Source organism: Etheostoma spectabile, chromosome 9, assembly GCF_008692095.1.
Source record: "Etheostoma spectabile isolate EspeVRDwgs_2016 chromosome 9, UIUC_Espe_1.0, whole genome shotgun sequence".
In the NCBI taxonomy this organism is placed as follows: domain Eukaryota; kingdom Metazoa; phylum Chordata; class Actinopteri; order Perciformes; family Percidae; genus Etheostoma; species Etheostoma spectabile.
Window position 1 is genome coordinate 8,235,647 of NC_045741.1, and position 15,285 is coordinate 8,250,931.

The 15,285-nt window shown below is 39.6% G+C and overlaps 1 protein-coding gene and 1 long non-coding RNA gene across 2 annotated transcripts in view; both read right to left on the minus strand.

The window, feature by feature from the left end:
• LOC116695567 (uncharacterized) overlaps window positions 1–12,614 on the minus strand; it is an 18,806-nt gene extending 6,192 nt beyond the window's left edge. Inside the window, exon 1 of the long non-coding RNA XR_004333496.1 lies at window positions 12,510–12,614. This is a non-coding gene — a long non-coding RNA (uncharacterized LOC116695567). The remainder of the gene's footprint in view (window positions 1–12,509) is intronic.
• The window catches only part of gmds (GDP-mannose 4,6-dehydratase), a 172,176-nt gene that overhangs the window by 132,930 nt on the left and 23,961 nt on the right, over window positions 1–15,285 (minus strand). The window lies entirely within an intron of this gene.

Below are 15,285 nucleotides of genomic sequence, written 5' to 3' on the forward strand. Positions count from 1 at the left end.
CAGACAGACAGACAGACAGACAGACTTTAGGCCACTTATCTAGTCTAAGGCGAAAGCTCTGCAGAACCATAAATCACACTTAATGGCTCCCAGTCATTTTGTATCATTTTTTTGGGCAAACTACCGAATACATCAACTATATGATCAACAAAGACATTAACGTCTAAATATCTTGCATGAGAAAAAAATGTTTTACTTCCCTACTTCAGTGTTTTATCTTTACTTTTGATTTGGTAGACATCGGCAACTACCATTTCATGCAGACATGAGTCCCCGCTCACATCTGGTGTCACCACCCCCTCCCTGTGTTTATCTCTTCACAGAGTTCTCTGTCCTCACCTCTACTCCACTGCTCCTCCACAGCAGCCGGGGCAACAGAGCTCTCTCTCCTCTCAGACCTCCGCCTTCCCGGCGAGGCTGACCACAACCCGTCCAGCCCGGGTCGCCTTACCCATGTACCGCGTGGGAGCGGATACCGACAGCGGCTCACAGAGACCCATTCAAAGCCTTGCATATTAAATCTCTTCCTCTGCAGTGATACCTTACACTTCATCTGCATATTCACATATTCAGAACCCGGTGTTCACTTCCTGTCTGTGCGAGATAGAGGAAAAACTGGGCACAGACAGAGTTGGTATGTTGTTTTTTTTAGTTTTCAAAGGGTTTTTGTTACTGCATCTTGGAAACCAACCAAGTGGCAGCAGAACGTCTCGCGCAGAGAGAGACTTAATGAGACTTAAGTATTTTAGTAGGAATCAATATGACATGCAGTGAGATGGGTATTTCTAAGCCAAAACATTAGGCCAAATATGTCATGTCTATTCCTGCCACAGATTTGTTTGGGGAAATTAATAAGAATAACAAATCATTGCAACTGTTACAGCCATTCGAGGAATTCTGCTGAGACCTGCCCATCACGTAGCTGTCAAGGATCATCTTTCAATCCGCCAGCAAGTGTCAACAGACGCAAACAAAGAAAAATGAGAGCTGCTATTGTGTGACAATCTCCCAGTGCAGTTACACTTGTAAGCAAACAACAGCATACCACAATGACACTCCGGGTGCTCTGCCAAGTCCGCCCTGGCAGCTGCGCCACTCGGCTTATTACTGCCTCATTGAAGTTGATGGTTTTCATAGCGCTGTGTGTGGAAAGCTTCTGCAATAGTTGGAATACAGATCAATGCAGCATTCCGGTCACGTAGGAACAGTCGACACGTACCGTTGCTGATGCCATCAGCCATTTCACTCATGTTCTTTCCCAGGGGGGGTCACCATCTGAGGTATGACAATGCTCTGGATTCTTTAAATGTCTTGGCACATAAAATAATTACACCTCATAAGATAGGTGATATATAGGTGACTTGAAATGTACAAGGTTGCTTGTGTGTTGCACGATGCAATACATATATAGAACATTTATTGAACAGTGGGTCTAATGAGAAATACTGACATAAAGGACTGGTTTGCTCGACAGATATTAAGTCTACAAACCAAATTAACCCACTTTGTCTTAGTCCAACGTAGTTTGAAATGGTCCTGGCTTAAGCCTGGTCGTCAACAAACTGATCTGACTTCCTGGAGAATGCTCGACGCAAGCGATTTTGCTATTTTAAGACGCAGATGTCAATTTCCTGTCCAGCACCCACGTCATATAAATAGCAAATGCACCTGCGCCCATCTGTGCGCCCATCTATGCGCCCATGGGCGTGCTGGTCTTACAGGGAGGTGTGTTCAGGTGAATTCTTGGGGTATTGCTATCGTGAGGCAGCGAAAAGTGATCCTGCCATTAACCAACAAAAACCTGGTCTAAAGTCAATAACACAGCATTTCATTGTTATTTTAACAGCAAATTAGTATCTGCCTAGACTCATGCACAGCGTGCGCATGCTTTGCTTGTTAAACACACACAGAGACGTGGAGCAGAGCACAAACACGCAAAACATTAAAAATTTTAATATTACAATGTGAAATAGTATTATATGATCTGCTCATGCACTTTCACATCACACACGAGCAGATCAGTTTCTTCTCCTGAAAATCTCTCCTTCCTGCTCAGCACTTCAAAGTTTAGATTGATTCATTTAATATTCATTAAAAAAAATATGCAGATATGTTTCCAACTTCAATTTACACAGATTTAGAAATGCTTTAAAAGCATCAATAACAACGAATCTACTATTTGATAACAGAGAGCTCCTAAAATGTATGATCTAGCTTGGAAGTCTATTTTTTTTCCCAGCATTATTAATTTTCAAGGTTTAGGGACTATCGCTGACTTTGTTGATTTAGCCTTTGTTTTTGTTTAAATTGCACAAATCTAAGTATTGTAACTTTAATTCCTTAAATATTTGGTTTCTCATAATATAATTATATACACTTTGTTTGTGTGGCTGCATAAAATCTTTAAAAAATTAAAAGCAAAATCCTTCCCAGAAACCCCGGCCTCCATTAACTTTCTAAACTGCAAAAATCCCACAACTTTTGCTAGTACTGTGTGTCACTAAGCTGACGTTTCTCCATGTTGCCGGCAGTTTAAAAAAATCTCACCAGGACTCTTTAGAAATCATAAAATCCTCTTCATCAAAGCAATTTCTTAACGTGTCTAAGCGCAGCATAATGATGGAATCAGTGTCACGCCGATTTCGTTGAGAACAGAAAGGTTTAAACACAGAGCACTCTTTAAATTACAGCTACAGTAACATCCAGAGCTTGATCCATAAATCTGCAGAAATAAGGAACAGTAGCATTCAGACTTCACATGCGGTTATGATGGGCCATATTGTCGTACTTAACCCACAAGTCAAAGTCAATAAATGAGAAAAGAGGCAACCCTAACCAAAAAGTGGCTTTCAACAATACAGTTACCCATGGGTAACTCTACGCAACGTACGTGCGTGCGCGTGTGCGTGCGTGCGTGCGTGCGTGCGTGCGCGTGTGCGTGTGCGTGTGTCTCTCTCTCCCTCCCCCGGGCCAGTGAGGTGCTGACTGACACTCTGGTAATGCTGTCGTGTCTCTTAAACCTGAGCAGGGTCCACACACACTGACTGAACACATCTGCGAGCGGAGAGAGAGAGAGCGGTGTCTGGCTCGGAGACGTTCTCTCGCTCTCTCTCTGAGGCCTCGGCTGCCAAAACCATGCAAGTTAAGACACAATCCAGCAAAATATGCTGCACAACTTTTCTGCAGCAGCTGTGGAGGCTCACACTGTACAAATATTTGTATGTTTAGTAGGCTTTAATGTTACTTTTTATTATTGAATTGTAGTTGATAGTTGTACTCCATTATTATTACTTTAGTTGGAAAGAAAAGAAATTAATTCCATATTGCTAGCATAGTTTTTTGTCTGTTTTCAAAAACAAAAGAGAATATAATTCAGAATCATGCTCAAAATGCAATATTAATTTTCTTTATTGCAGCATGCAAGGGCGGAAATCACAACAGGAACATCTGTATGATTTAAACACATGATTACTTTGTTTAATCAGAGAGGCATTGATTCAAGTACATGGCATTTTATTTTATAAGGTGTTCCTTTTATTCTGACCACCCCTGTATTTAAATCATTTAAGTAGTCCTGTTTCAGAAGCATTTAATGCAACAGTCCACTAAAAAGATTAGTAGTATTACAATTTAAATTGATGAGAGCATAGTTTTATAGACTTTTTTGGACTTAATTATCAAACAATAGATTAATTGAGAAAGAAAATATTTGTAGAGGTGACGATAATATGGTTATTGCACATTTCCAATGACAGAATTGAATGAAAACTATATTTTTCTTTAACAGTAACAGAACAGTGACCACTCTAAAAACTGTTCAGAATGGGTTTTAATTTATATATATATTTACACACACACACACACACACACACACACACACACACACTGTATAATATAATATAGAATAAAATATTAAAGTATATTATTTCTTTACGTTGGCATTTTAAAACTGGCAGATGAAAATTCGCCTGCTGAGCTAACTCGTTTACAGTTACTTTGCTGATGAATAATGAGCACTGTCCCTGTGAAATAACCAAATAAATGAAAATAAAAATGTTACGGCTGGCCTTTTTGTTTTTAAAGTAAGTGTTTTATGTTTTGAATAGGTTTTACCACACAATCTCATACTTTTATTCATTTAACAGTATTTATTATTATGATAAAGTATTGCGAGATAATTTTGGCTAAGATATTCACACTGATCATATTATATCGCACATAGAAGGGCTGGGCTGGGCATTGAACCTCACTAAAACCCGCTAAAAAGAAAAATGTTTGACAGAAACAAGTATCTGATCTACATACTAACCTTGGTTACTTATTTTTAACAAGATAGTTGCTAACTTCTATTAAAATTCTACAGAAAATTTCAGTATTCTAAATAGGCACAGTTATTGTCCAGCTGCTTGTTTTCCAACATTTATCAAAGTATTGTGTATTGTATTCGCACCGGTGTAGAAGAATTTCAAACACACTGAGCCCTGAGCACCACACATTCCTATCACACACACATTTGGTTGGCAAATAAAAGAAGAGTCACTTCTTCAACATATCCCCACCACAGTGTCTCCACACGCTGAACTGGTCTGTGTGTCTGTGTGCTCGATGCACACAGACACACAGACCGTGTCACACCTGTGTGTGATGATGCCGGAGGTTTTGGCGAGCACGAAATGTGTTTTTATTCGAGTTCCACAGTTTACAGCCTCGCTGCCCGAGGCACGACAGTTTAATTTGACTATAATAAGATCAGCACGACAGATTGGTTTCACTGCGTTGGGCGAGACGATTGACTTTTATTACAACAGGCATCCCTTGGAGACTATTATTGTAACCGTTTAGCTGTGGTGGTGGCCTGCGCTGGCCACACATGTGTATAAACTCCCAGCTTAGATTACTGAGCCAGAGCAGAGATTACTATACCAGTGGCACGGAGATGTAGGAAAGATTTAGCATGGGAAGATCAAAAATCCCAGGTGTGTGTGTGTGTGTGTGTGTGTCGTTTCTGTCAAAATGACCAGTCAAGGGAAAGTGTGAATACTGCCCTGCCAGTGTTTGTGTATCTATGGCTTTTCCCCCACCGTCATTATGTGCATAATTTGGGGAAGGAATGCTTGAGGGAACAGTTAGGAACGTCAGGGGACCCTCAAGCTTTGCTGCTAAGCTCCGGCTACACCCTGACACCCTGAATATGATGAAGCCACCTACAACGCAGTGAGAAAGAGAAAGAGAGAGAGAGAGAGAGAGAGAGAGAGAGAGAGACAGAGAGACAGAGAGAAATCCAAACACGATGGAGAAGAAAATTTGTACGCAGACACAAATGAAGTTCACGCTCACAAAAAAACACCCACTCTTCTATGTGTCATCTCTTGCTAAATTCTCTGTTATCGTAGTATGTGTATGTGTGTGTGTGTGTGTGTGTGTGTGTGTGTGTGTGTGTGTGTGTGCGCGTGGGAAGCAGAGAAAAGTAAAGAAAACAGTAGTGTTTTCTTTGGAGTTTGCCTACATTGCACACACAGACGGAGGAGAGCGGAGATTATCTCCAGACTAATCGTGTTCTGTTCTCTGTGAGATGGCACTTATCAACCCCCCCCACTCACCCCTCCCTCGTCGTCATCTTTATTACTACCATCCAACATGAATGTCAAATCACGCGTGCACACATGTAGGGATTGAAACATTTGCTAAAAGCGCCCCCAAACGGCTTCACACGCGCACAAAATATCACTCATATCACTCATATCTCAGGGTCACTTACTGCAGCTTAAGCATGTCTGTGATGCGCCATCCTCTAAGAGGGCACTTTCAGAAGTGATTTACATGCCTGAGAGGGGCGCCCGCCACAGTTTCATGCAAAGAAAACAGCTGTGAGATGTTTGACTTCAAAATGTTTTTTCTGCTTTTCAAAGATTTGTTGGGCCTTTATCTGACAGGACAGATGAAGACATGAAAGGGGAGGGGGGGGGGGGGGGGGGGGGGGGGGGGGGGGGGGGGGGGGGGGGGGGGGGTAATGACATGCAGGAAAGGGCCGCAGGTTGAAGTCAAACCCAGGCCCGCTGCGTCGAGGAGTAAACCTCTATATATGGACACCTGCTCTTCCAACTGAGCTATCTGGGCGCCAACAAAACAGATATCTAAAGCTGAAATTATTGGTTGATCAGGCCAATTAACCGAACAGTTATTAACATCCATACAAGAATTACTTTAATAATTTACAAAGCAACAATGCCAAAAAAAAATGTTTTAATGTATTTGGTTCTAGGCTGTCAAATGTGAGGTTTTGCTGTTTTTCTGTGAATATCTTTGGGTTAGTGAACAAAACAAGCAACTTGACACCAACACTCTGGGCTGTAGGAACTTGTAATAGGCAGCATTGGGTCCTATCTTCTGGAATTTTATAGACTACACATTAACTTGTGAATTGTTTTGTTTAAGTGCTCATATTAGGTTTTTTGGCTTTTCCCCTTTCCTTTATTGTGTTATTTATCTTTTTGTGCACGTTATAGGTTTACAGAGTGAAGTCCCCCCCAAAGGGACTTACCATCTCCAGCAGAAAGCCCTGTTCACAAACTGCTCCAAACTGCTCTGTTGTAGTCCAGCCTTTACTTCCGTAACGAACGTGCATCACTTTGTAACACACGTTGTAATGCTCACCTAGCTGCTGGCATGGCACGCCCTCATACTCTGCAACTGACTGGCTAACAGTACTTACTGAGCATGTGCGACTCCCAACAAAGATGGAACAGAAGTGGGATGTCTCACTTTGAAGCTAAAACAGAGAGCTCAACACACAGGGTGAAAACAGGAGCTGCTGCAACGTGCAGAACAACAAAAATATGGTGCTTTTGAAAATTTAAAAGCACCAGAAAATTACCAGAAAAACCTATTCTGGTACAACCTCTAAATACAATTATGAACTTAAAAATGAGCATAATATGAGCACTTTAAGATTAGTACCCGACCAATAAAAAAATCAGGGTAATATTTGACAATATTAGCTTATCACAGATATATCAGCATACAATAAATTGCAATACAGAAATGCAAGACAAATATGTGAGGTAGTTAACAAAATAATCTCAACATTAGTAGCTTTAGAGCCCTTCTCATCCAATGCTCCAGGACAGCTACCAAAATGTCAAAGACCAATGTTTAGAGACAGTGTCCCCATCACAAAGTTTGTCCACCAAAGAGCCCAGACAGGTTTGTTTTTCAAATTTAAATTGTCATAATTTACCTTTTCATATACAAATATGGTATCGGTCTCGAAAATCTAGTATCGGTTGGGCACGTTTACAATTACTTGAAAAAATAATCAAGTGATGACTTGTTCAGTTACTCTATGTTAAATGATTACGCCATCATGGGCTGATTTATGTGATGATGATGAAACCAGGTTGGATTCAAACAAAAACAAATAGGAGAATCTGTCTGCAGGATGAGTTCAGGGAGGACGAGAGGTTACGAGCTTTAAGTCAACAGTTGGAGGTTGGCGGCCTCTTGACAGTTCAGGGCTCGTCTTCCTCACGTGTCCGTCAGCCTCACCCTGTCTGTCCGTCCACCTAACCTGCCCTGCCAGACGCCAACACTGAGGATTGATGGTACCGTGGAAAAGTGAAAACCGTACTTCCCAGTGACAGAATCAGGGTTACCGAATAACAAGAGCTATTTATCACACATCTGCAACTTCTCACACTGCGAAAGACGTTTCTCATCACTGCTGCTGAAACCTGCTCTAGCGATAATAATATGCAGGAGTAATCATGATTTTAACTGCAATCCTACAGCAGCCTGAGGGCGAGAAGTGATACTCTTGTAGACACTTTTTACAACATTGAAAGATCCTGACACACTTCCATTTCATCAAAGAATATTTAAATTTCCCACTATCCCTGAGATGAAAAAACGAAGAGGCAAAATGGCCGAGGCAGGACGGCAGAAAGAAACAAGTGCTGATAGTTTGATTAATGGTCACACTCACACAAAAGCATGCACGCACGCTGGAAAGAAGGTGTGAGACCACACAATCAGCTCCTGATTTAGTATCCTCCTATAAGCACTATATGGCCAAAGGTATTTAGACATCACTGGCTATGTACAGTACTTTGTTGTACGCTTGTTCTTTTTTTTTGTACCTGAACATCCCACTCCATTTTGGAGAATAAAGGCCCGTTTGTCTGGCTGACAGCAGACAAGGTAAAAGTGGCCCAACCCTTCATGAAAAGGTATGACAGCTTGATTTAAAGCTTCAATTAAAAAAAATACACAGGCAAAGGCAACAGCCTAAACACACACACACACACACACACACACACACACACACACACACACACACACACACACACACACACACACACACACACACACACACACACACACACACACACACACACACACACACACACTACAGATAAAGAATAAATTCCACAATGTACAATAACACCTCCATTAAGTTAATGAAAGACTAAAACAATTACACTCATGTAGATTACCATCTGATGTCGTAACCCATCTCATCTTTGCCCTCAATTCAAACTCTAGCCCTCCTCTCCTTGCTTTTGTTCTCCTGATCATCATTTCATGATGCGGTCCAAAAAGGTGAGATCATAGCGCATTACAGCAGGCTTTTGTAAATGGATTGCAATCCTCAAATTACCCAACAGAAACACTGTTTGAATGTGGAGAACATGGAAGGCAGGCACCCACACACACACACTCTTAACCAAAATAATATGGGGGCCAGTGCCTTTTGGAACGATTACTGATTATGACACTCTTAAAAGGGAATTTACAGGTTGTGAAATAACAATTATGCCACCCTTTTTTGGGGGCCCTGACTTTCATCCCTAATTGGAGTTTAACATCATTGTTTTCTTTTCGAAACAGTTAGAAACAATAGCCAGACCGGGATCCGACCGCCTGAAGAAAAACTCCAAACAAACGGCTGAATTACACAAACATGCCATTAGCAAGGGAAGTGTTGGTCTGTCTGTGTGTCTGTGTGTCTGTGTGTCTGTGTGTGTGTGTGTGTGTGTGTGTGTCTACGAGGGTGTGAGCACACAGCAGAAAGTGGGCAGTAGCAGTCAGGACTTGTGTTCACGGATTAGCAACCGTGTTTACTGTGAGTAATGAGCTTATGTCACTTATGGCAGTGTGGGTGTTTGGGGATACAGTGTAATTAAGAGGCTGCGCTGATGACAGAGGAAGGACATATTATGACTGATTTTCTTCATAAGATAACAACAAGGTCTAGGTGCAGTTTGGCAGCCGCCTATTGATGCAAACAAGTGAAAACAGACTAAAAATAATGGCCAGATCTCTTCACACATCATCACTGAGCCTTTCAGCGTGTGTGTATGTATACAGTCAGCGGGTCTGCTCGTAAGAATCCCTTTGTACACATGAAATAATGTCAATGTAAACAGCACTATGTATGCACACTAGAGAAAAATACCAACACTGCCAAAACTATGTGTCAACTAAGCGGTCTCTATGTTCATTGTGTAAACTCATCTAGATATTTCTGTCACAGGTGCGATTTACCCTCCCTTTTCTGGAAGAACGAGGAGCAACGCTAACTGACGCTAAACCAAAAGAAATACCACATGCATGGAGCTTACACGCAACACAAACTGTCGATATGTTACCTTTGGGTGCAGTTGGTTCAACACTCCTGCTGCAGCTGAAGCATTAGAGGACATCAGTGAAGCCATGTGAATGTCAATAACAAAACCAAGCCCTACAGGGACTGGCTATATTAAGTACTGTAGAGAATATCTGAAGCATCCAATCTACCGAAATAAACTAAAATATCATGGAAACATTTTTGAAACGATGACAGATGTGCTCGTTTTAATACCAAAAGGCAACAAACGGAAGGAGCGGACATATCTGAGATGGCTATTCAGTTACAGAAATACTCTAAGATTTTAATTTAAATGCCTTGTTAAGTCAATATCTTTTGCCGAATGAGAGTGAAGATCATACAACTCTTTTAAGACATAAGGGCTATATATATAAAAAAAATTAAAAAAAGATTACTTGCATATATATAACAAGCCTTCATTATAGTGTACAGCTACAGTTTGTGACCAATTTCATTTTGTAAGTTACTGTTAGTGCAAAATTAGTTTAACATTATATATAAACAAGTTCTATTTAACTGGGTATTAAGTCAATAATAAAAGAAAAGTTAACTTAATTAAATTACTTGTACAGTGGAAGTGAGGTCATTCCATATTTTGTTGTTGGCGGTGGCGGAATGTGTACATTTACTCAAGTACTGTACTTAAGTACAAATGTTGAAGTACTTGTACTTTACTTGAGTCTTTTCTTTTCGTGCCACTTCCTACTTCTACTCTGCTAAACTTCAGAGAGAAATATTGTACTTTTTACTCCACCACATTCATCTGACAGCTTTAGTTATTAGATACTTTACAAATTAAGATTGTTGCACACAATACACATGTAGTCTATAAAATATGACGTTTTATTGTAAATTAAAAATACTCAATATAACGGCCTACATGGGTACAGCTGAAATGATTCGACCATTAAAACTTAGTGGATTAACAGAACTTTATTGTGGCCAGCCTAAATCACACCTGTGCAGTAACCATGCTGTCTAATCAGCATCTTGATATGCCACACCTGTGAGGTGGATGGATTATCTCGACAAAGGAGAAGTGCTCCCTAACACAGATTTGTGAACAATATTTATGGGAACTAAGCCTTTTGTGTACACAGAAAAAGTCTTAGATCTTTGAGTTCCGATCATGACAAATGGGGTCAAAAACAAAAGTGTTAATAAATTTGTTCAGTGTAGATAGAGATATTTATAGATATAATGTAATAATGAGCTAAATACCACAAACACAGTTAGACTTTAATTACAGGTTATGTCTTATTACCAAGAAAGTCTTTTCATGAGAGTCAGATTACTTGGAAGTATCACTTAAAAAACCGTGACATGCCCTGTTCACTGATCACACAACCAGCAGATAAATCATTACAGAACATCCAGTACGAGGCTACAAAGCTGTCTCCCTGGAGGCCGTAGCAACAGGAAGATTGAGGATTTTGATAAATATTTAGTGTAATCCATGGTTACCATCTTATCACCTCGGCTCTCCCATCTTACCAACTACACCAAACTAATTAAGCACCCGTGTGTTTATTGTGGCAAGTTATGGTACCGAGAAACACGCTACGGGCTACTGTCACTCACTCACCGTAGAGGTAAAACTGGAACGAAGGAAGCAGAAAGGAGGAGGAAGAAAGTTAGAAGGGGTGAGACGGGGGAGGATCCCTGAATCACTCTGCTACATCATTCCTTTAAAGTGGAGACTGTGAAAAGTTTTCAAATTCATTCATTTAAATTATCATATATATACATACATACATGTATGTATACATATATACATGTATGTATATATATATATATATATATATATATATATATATATATATATAACATATTTCTATTTCTTTACAAACGGCTTCATAGTTTAATGAATAATATTTACATTTATACTTAGTTATGATCTAACGAATCATTATTTTAGCATTTGCACTGAAGTGAAACACGTTCTTGATATTTGTGCGTGCGAGCATACATGTGTGTGCGTGCGAGTGAGTTCTGAAATGCATTTCAAATTAGCCCGTTCCTCTAGATTCGCCTTTGTAACTTTTGTTTAGGTACAGAGTGACGTGCATTAAATTGATGTCAGTTGCATTGGTTTATGGGTATTCTGTGTTGAGATTGTGCAATTATTTTATAAAACACATCTAATGTATTTATAATTTATTTTTCTTTTGTTCTTTCACGTAACTAAAACTACAAAAGTCTAAAAAAAAAAAGAGGCTATATCAAATTATTCCAAAGGGACGCACATGAGGGTGTCCCCGATATATTCTCTATCTCGTAAAGGGCTCTAGGCTGAAAAACCATTGAGAACCGGATAAGGAAAACTGGTAAAATACCAAAAAAATATGTTGTCAGCTTGAAAAAAAAAACCTTTTTGTTTTGAAAAAGTTGAAAACTAGGCACTAACTTAAGAGGTGAAACCCTGAAGCAGCGACTTAACGAAGAGCTGTGATGTGACACACTGACCTCCGCAGGGTCTCACTCAGACCCAGCTTCTATCATGAAGAACATTTGAACAATTTGTCATTTCAGAAGCTGAAAACAAAGATGTTTGGGATTTTTGTGTGCGAAAAATAAATAATGAAAAATGATCAATTATTGAAGTTGTCACAGATTGATTTTCTGTCAATCGGCGATTTAATTAATCAGCTAATCATTTAAACTCTAAAGATGTTTTTATATCAAGTAGAGCAAGGATAGCTTTTTCTTAGCAATGAATCTGTCAGTTACTTTTAAAATGATCAACTATAATAACTATATAAGTTCCCGAGGTGACATTTTTAAATATCGTTCAGTCCAAATCCTAAATTCTTCAGTTTACGTTCACATAAACAGCCAATCCTCAGCATCAAGGATCTGAAACAGGCCTGCAAGATAATTCGGTATAAAATCGCAATCTCAATTCACCCCTGTTCGCAATTTCATTTTTAAATAACTTTGATTTTTATTTTATTTTTTATTTTTTAATGACTTTGTTTCTCATTTCGTTTTACGAGCCGACGGCATCACAAACACTACTACTTTCTTTTTGGTTTGTCGTGGTTCATGTGTGCAATAAACATACCAAAGAACCGTGGTAGAGACGACCAGCAAATGAACACAAAAGATTAATTTATTGATTATCACTATTACTATTATTTATTATTATTTTAAACTTGTAAAGCAGTTCTAATTTTTATAGTCGTTTTTCAAACCAAATTACTTCTGATTAAGATGCATCCTTTAGATTAAAACTGGATGATAACAACGATGTGAAACAGAAAAGCATGTGAGAAGCTGGAACCACTGAATAGTTAGCACTTTTACTTGATAAATGACTTAATATATTATCAACACTGTTGTGATTGACTAATCCATTCATCTTCAAAGCACTTCGGTTCAAATTCCTGGATTACTTAGTTCATTTTTCTAGTAACTATATCAGTAATGATTTTTGGTTTTTATAAAGATAAAATCTTTAAAGAAATATTTCTAAATGGATAACTTGTAATTAAGGTCAATCCTTGTGTATATGTATGTATGTATGTATGTATGTATGTATGTATGTATGTATGTATGTATATATATATATATATATACATACATACACACACTTTATTTCAGTCCCAGGGGGATCCATATCACAATAAGAACATAGACAAACACCAAAATACAGAGCCTTCCACCATGTTCAGTGTCTAATATACTTACACCTGTTGAACATGTTCGCCAATGGTTCCAGTCTGGAAGACAATATCTGACAGTACTGCATACAGGATTAGCCAAAACAGTGATTATGTCATTTTCTGACTCAGATACCCTACACATAAATCCATATCTATCTATATCTAAATAACTCAGCCTGAGTACTTTTCAGTCCCCAGGCCTGACTGGGGCTGCTGTTTAATACCTAGGGGAGTTGTCCACAGTGGCTCACTGCTGCCATCTATGAATCACAGGTGAAACTACATCTGCACTGTTTATTTTGGCTTCTGTATGTCACACGAACTAGACAGTCTATCTGGAATATTTGGGGTTTGATTTAAGATACAGACTCAGATGCAATCATATTTAGCTTTGTGATACTATTTATTGACTCAGTGTATTTACTTAACAAACCTCAAAAGCCACACACACCCACACACACACACACGCACACGCACACGCACACGCACACGCACACGCACACCAACCTCTCCTCCTCCTTTCCCAGACTGCATGTTTCCATGTGTTACAACTTTGCTGGAAAACAGAAAAAGAACTGACTCATGAGTGGAGCAATGACTCTGACCCACCAAGATCAGCCACAAAACATTCCCTGACTCTGAACGAGGAAAGTGTAGACTTGTTTCTCTTGGCACAAAAGTGGCTATTCTTAAGCTAAAGTTCACTTTCGATCCAGGGCAGGCAAGCTGCCTCATGTGAAGGCCTAACCTTTCAAAACAGGGACCGGCCTGCTCAGGGAGCTATTCTGACCGCCGACAACCAGGCCACCAACCCAACACGGCCCCGTTTCTGCTCATTCAATAGGCGGGACGCATGACAAAATGTGGGCTCAGAGATTATACACCCATCTCCATTTTGGCCAAAACCACCAGGATTCTGATCCTGAATGGCAATTTTAAAACAATGGAAAACATGGCACCTTAAATACACACAAACCGCACACATGCAACTAATGAGTCCTAAGAGACAGAAATCACATACTTCAGCGGGGAATGCGCTAATTTCGTTCCAGGCCGGTCTTTATGAGATACACACAACCGCAGCAAGCGTGCCATTGAGGGCTGATTGGACGGGAATAATATAAACACCAATCAGAGAGTGAGTAGACCCGGCCAATGGGCTGTTCCAGACACGAGACCACTCATCATTCACTGAGGAGCTCAACGCTGTCCTGTGAAAACCAGGTTTCTCCAAACGTTTTTTGAGCTAAGGAAACATCTTGATTGTATCAATGAACTTTTTGAGATAATCTGAAAGGATTTTAGCCCAATGAAGCAGGAGAATGAAGATGAAGTTTTTTAAACATGGTCTATGAAAACCATTCCTCTCAAATATTTCAGAGATAGCACAAGCAATCCTATTTTGAGTTTTGGGACAATGTTTCTACTACTAAAATGTGTTGTTTTTTTTATTAGGAAGCTGGAGAATTGGTATTTACAAAATGATTATCACTGTCTGTAAAAAAACAAACATCTTTGAGATAGCCTAGAGATAGATATTTTAAATAGTCTACCAGGCTCATTAGGGAGCGCTAGTTTATTTCTGCATTTCATGGCCTTCATCAGTTTTGGGGGAATTTTCTGATGTAAACTAATTCTCCAAATTGTCTGTTTTTTATGAACCAACTAGAACATCATGCTGTTTTAAGCTTTGCAACAATTTGTTCTTGAGATAATAAGGTTAAGGGTTTTAAAAGTTGTTTAGCCTGAGAAGGGGATTGTTGTTAACATTGTTGACACAAGTGTTAAATGTGAAAGTAAATGGACGGGGTTTTATATAGTGCTTTTACATATTACAGAAACCATTCACCATTCCCACACTGTGGCCGAAGCTGCCGTACAAGGTGCCACCTGCTTATCAGATAAACACTCCCATACATTTACACTCTGATGGCGCAGCATCGGGGGCAACTCGGGGTTCAGTGTCTTGCCCAA